We start from the raw sequence: 6,220 nt of genomic DNA on the forward strand, positions 1-6,220 counted from the left end.
GTGTATCCTATCGTATCGTGCGTGTATCCTATCGTATCGTGCGTGTATCCTATCCTATCGTGTATCAGGTTTTCCGTTTTCTATCGTGTTTTGCGTTTATCAGGTCTATCGTGTATCGTGTTTTGCGTGTATCAGGTTTTCCGTTTATCGTGAAAATCGTTTATCGTGTAGCTTCGGAAACTATCGGGATCGTATATAAAATCTAATGAAAAAGTACGATACTTTCCGAAACCTTTATTCGTTTTGTTAAAGATGCTATTTTTAGGAATCGAGAAAAGACGGTATATTTGAAGGAGAACTTAAAGTTGTCGATTTTAAGGCAGAAGTAGAGCTATTTGTCTGTCCAGAGAGAGAGTGAAAATTTATCACAATTTAATTCTAAGTAGTCTGGAAAGTAGGACAGTAAACCGAGCACAGTAAATCTGAAAACTCCTTCTTCTGAAGTTCATAAACATTTGTTTGTCTAGAAACAGTTATTTGTAATTAACACTAACAGAAAAATAGGGAGTTCCGATTTGAAAGGAAAAGTCAGTAAATTACATTGTTTATCACATACATGTATATTTTAATAATGGTTCTTTTTCTTCCGATTTTTTTCCCCACGTGTATGCTACTTATATAGCAACTGCTGAACTTGTGCGCGTCCTTATATCTGATTTTGTGTATCACCCGTGTTTTAACAGCTAACATTCTCAGGGACATTGTATTTCACACATTTAGAAGATTAAGTTTTAAAAGGGTGCAAGGGTGTTGCATCCTCCAAAATTCTGTTCAACTGGGCACGATTCCGCTGTCATCGTTGTGGGTTTTTTTTATATACCTTGTACATGTACACATGTACCAATACTCATACGTGTAGATACTGGAAATTTATGTTGGTTTTGATGATTATTTGAATTTTTTACACACTAAGCGTTTCAAAATTGCGAATTTAAAACAAGCCGGGTTTTGTTTATGTTTTTTAAACAGTTTATTTATGTTTTGTTAACAAAGTATCAATTCAAATAAATATGTTCCAATTACTTATGACTATCAATTATCAATCATAGTGTAAAAATATCTAACAGATGTAGTGCGGTTGATTTTTTTTAAAGCGGTCTTTATGAAAATAACTTGAGATGTTGAATGAGCCGTGAACTTAGAGCTTGATGCAAAATAACCCCCTCCTCGCTACACACACACAATATTACTTGGTTTTATTTCATACTCAAGGTAATATACATTAGCATAAGAGAGCTACTGAAGCATGATATCACTACATTATATTACATTTAGTTAATTCCCTATATAATCTATATATTAAACATTAGGTGACAATATAAGTTTTAGAATCATTGGCTGATAAAATCCATATAGATATCAAATAATGAATTCAATGCCGTATATATTTTATTATTTTTTTTAAATTTTAGCTGTGATGGCATTAAAAAAAACAACGTACGACCGTGGATTAAAGAAATTATATGGTACAAAACCGATCAATGTTTTAAACAAATGTTACCGCGACGGGGACAGGTAGCTGATAGTCATCCCGCGATGAGAACGCGGTTTCCTGAGTTACCTATAGATTACCGCGTTAGATTTTTTCCCATCGCGAGAACGCGGGAAACAAGAAATCCGCGTTGTCCGTAATGTAGGTATATAATGAACATTGAAATCCTTCAATATTATTATCAACATAATGTAAACATAATGTAATTATGTTGTAGGTATCAAAATTTCGTTACGTCTAAACCGTTTCTAAATTTACAACATTTCTATCAGGTTTTCCGTTTATCGTGAAGATCGTTTATCGTGTTTTGCGTTTATCAGGTCTATCGTGAAGATCGTTTATCAGGTTTTGCGTTTATCAGGTTTATCGTGTATCCTATCGTATCGTGCGTGTATCCTATCGTATCGTGCGTGTATCGTGTTCTATCGTTTATCATGTCAAGAATAACGTTGCGGGTACTGTAACCGCCGTGGTGGTCTAGAGGTAGAGCGTTCGCCCCGCATACGGAAGGTCGGGGTTCAAATCCCAGCCACAACAGACCTAAGTCGTTAAAACAGGTAGTGAAAGTTTAATCGACAAACACTCGGCATCAGGTGTGAATGTTACGAGTCCTAGGAGATGACCTTAAAAACGGATGTCCCGTGTCACAGTAGGTGTGAAACGCTAAAGAACCCTCACTGCTCAATGGCCGTAAGCGCCGAGCATAGGCCTAAATTTGAAGCCCTTCACCGATCTTGGTGTCGTCTCCATATGAGTGAGAAATTCTCGAGAGGGACGTTAAACAAGATACAACCAATCAATCAATATACTGTTATGTCAGGTGACCAAAATACATATGTACAATATATTTTGTATTGACAAGAAAGGACATGGATAAACGCATATCATATACATACTTCTACGTGAGAAGAAAAAATCTCTCGCTATGGCCTTCAATTCGACATTTCGATATATCGATGACGTTTTGTCTATTAACAATAATAAATTTCATTCATATGTCGATTTGATATATCCCTGTGAGCTCGAAATAAAGGACACCACAGAGTCGTCCACTTCTGCTTCATACTTAGATATTTTATTGAAAATAGACATTAACGGCAAATTGACAACTCAACTGTATGACAAACGGGATGATTTCAGCTTCTCCATCGTCAACTTCCCATATTTATGTAGCAATATTCCATTATCACCTGCATATTATGGTGTTTATATATCTCAACTGATTCGATATGCAAGAGCTTGTTCTGCGTATAGTCAGTTTTTAAATCGAGGTAAGCTACTGACAAACAAGTTGATGGTACAGGGGTTTCAACAGGCTCGATTGAAGTCAGCATTTCGCAAATTCTATGGTCGTTATAACGATTTAGTTCGTCAATACAACCTATCATTGGGTCAAATGCTGTCTGACGTGTTTCATACTGATTGTTAAGCCGTCCTTGGCACACTGATTTTGACTGTGGATAACTCCGTTTACCTGAACAGGATATAGGGCTCACGGCGTGTGTGACCGGTCGACAGGGGATGCTTACTCCCCCTAGGCACCTGATCCCACCTCTGGTGTGTCCAGGGGTCCGTGTTTGCCCAACTATCTATTTTGTATTGCTTGTAGGAGTTATGAGATTGATCACTGTTCGTTATCTTCACCTTTCATATGTATATGATATTCGATATAGAATTTACAAGAAAAGGTGAAGATAACGAACAGTGATCAATATCATAACTCCTATAAGGAATACAAAATGGAGAGTAAGATAAACACGGACCCTGGACACACCAGAGGTGCCTAGGAGGAGTGATGTGCATTGGACATTCGCTAAGTACATGTTTTCTCTTTTACATACTAGTCTATCACAAAGACTGACTGCCGCTATATCCTATTTACAACAAAGACCAAGACAGTGTGAAGTTTAATCGATGAATCAAGTTATCAATTTAGATTTTCTGTTGGTTAAGCATTGCAATTGGACAGAATGACAAAATGACTAGCCCATGTCTTCCATACCATTACATGCGAGTGAATTATTCCGAGCCTTTTGAATGACCGAGGTTCAACAATCTAGAAAAAAAATAACGCTATATATTGTTTGGCCGTTCTTGGCACACTGATTTTGACTACGGATAACCCCGTTTACTTGACCAAGATATATGGCTCACGGCGGGTGTCACCGGTCGACAGGGCATGCTTATTCCTCCTAGACACCTGATCCCACCTCTGGTATATCCAGGGGCCCGTGTTTGCCCAACTCTTTATTTTGTATTGCTTGTAGGAATTATGAGATTGATCACTGTTCTTTATCTTCTTTCATTCACCTAAACGTGCCTTTCAGGTAATATAACATTTGAATTTTTCTAACATCGGACCAAGAATGAATTGAGACTTTATATAATATTTAATGTGAGATACGATTATTGAGAGAGTTATTCACATCTGGTTTAGTTTCTCACACACTATTTCAGCGGGCCGCAGTAGCTTTGTGGTTAAAGCGACTACTTCATATTCGGGAGATCGTATGTTCAAGTTTCATACGTGTCATGACCGCGCCATATTTAAGGCGTAAATATAGTGATTACCTCTTGTGAAACGCTTGGAATTTAGAAGTGAGGGTCACAGGTCTTTAAGATATGACCTTTAATATGGATGTCCCGTGTCGCAGCATGTGTTGGCACGTAAAGAAACCTCATTGCTACAACTCAGAGCGCTAACCATAGGGATTGATTGATTGATTGTATCGTGCTTAATAATAAAGCTGACATGAATTAATAAATACGTACACCTTTCTCATCTTATCCGCCATATTTCTTTCAGGTAGCCTACTTTACTCTACCCGTATATACCCCAAATGTGATTGTCACACCTGAGTGATTTTTCTAGGTGGACTCGACCAGTGCACATCTCCGATAGTAATATATAGGGAATGAGAAACAAATAAAATAACATTTTAAAACATTATGCTTTGCTCAAAATTACAAAATATTGATTGTATACTAATGCAACATTCTGGAAGTTTAGATAAGTTAGACAAAAATGCAACCAAAAAAAAAAACAAAAAAAAAAACCAAAATATTTCTTGCACACTTGTAAGTGCATGCAAGTATTTGCATTTTCTAATAAAATAAATGCGGATAAATCATTTGCCAATTACATACTGATAGAATGGAATAGGCAAAGAGCATAAAATATATTATTTATATCAATTCTTGCAAAATAAAGGTGCATGCCATATTCATAATATGCAATGCACAAGGTATAATCGCCAAAAAAAGTATCAAATACGGGCGTCTATTCAACAGGTATCGGAGATGTGCACTTACCGAAAATATTAGATTCTCTTTATTCTGATAAATCCACGAAACAAAATGATAAACTCCATTTGTATCTCGTTAGAACTTTACAACACGTTCTCATTCCATTATACAGACTGCGACACACTTCACCCGTGCCAAACAGTGTGTCTTCAATCAGGGGAGATGTCAGAGTCGAAATTTTTTCCTGTATTGAATGCTTGTCTGGTCGAGGTTTTGCAGTTTATAGAAATGGGGAATCTAATATTTGGTTGGATATATTGCGTGCACAATTCAAAATTTCTCGATGATCATATACAAACTTGGATATACAAATAAGGGAATAATGATCGAAAATATACATCTGTGTGCAAATGCGTGTATTACATTTGCAATCCATAATAAACAGTTCATTACACAAAGACACATATGAAAGGAAATTTATAAACGAAAATATAGTTTTGTTGTCTCTTTTGGAACCACATACTTATTTACGGTCTCTGTATGTCCATATTCATTGAGAGAGAGAGAGAGAGAGAGAGAGAGAGAGAGAGCGTCCTACTTCGATTTTTAATATATCATTTCACAGAAGGAAAGAAAATTGATCACTTATATAAATGTAAGCTTTCAAGCATTAAAAATTTCCAGCTATTTAAAAATTTGCGATTGACAATATATTGGAAACTTACAGGAGTTGATGCTTATAATTGAATTCATTACAAATTTAAAAAAAAAATATTAGTTTGAACTGTGCATGTAGAAAATACTGACTTTGTATGTTAGAATAACGGGAAAAAAGGAAATTGTCAAAAAAAGTGGGGAAAGCAGACCAGCCTTCCTGCCCACCCCAACCCCCTGTTTTTGTGCCTGAAACAACATATCAATTCGTGTCGAAAGAAAGGTGCATATCTACATTTCATTAAATTCCAAAGGAGCTCGAATTTATGTGTTCCCCTATTAATTATCTTGTATGCAAGATTCGTTCCCGAATTTAGAATCATGCTTTCAGTCAGAGCAGAAATGAATTCATTTTGAAGTACATCTTGTTTGAATGCAAATGTTGGGTTTCTTCTTTTAATTTCATCAGACTCATTAGAAACCCCTCTCCCAAACTATGCAGCTTTGTTTTTATTGATATCTAAATCGGTATAAATGAATCCGGATATAAATTATGTTTTTTCGTGATCATATAGATATTGATACTGATAATGAAAAAAGAAAATGTTTATACTCTTGCCTTCTGCATATCCTACTAATGCATTACACAGGCACCTGAAGTATGGATATTACTACCCCCCCCCTTTTTTTTCATAATTTTTTTTTTTGGTGGCAATAATTTCTCTGAAATGTATGAATTCCCAGTCTATCTCATCCCTCTTTCGATTCATGTAATCGTTTCACGCTTTTTGTAAGCTTTAAAGATTGGCCTTCTACCAGTATAATAAA

This window comes from Ostrea edulis, chromosome 9 (assembly GCF_947568905.1).
Source record: "Ostrea edulis chromosome 9, xbOstEdul1.1, whole genome shotgun sequence".
Classification (NCBI taxonomy): Eukaryota; Metazoa; Mollusca; class Bivalvia; order Ostreida; family Ostreidae; genus Ostrea; species Ostrea edulis.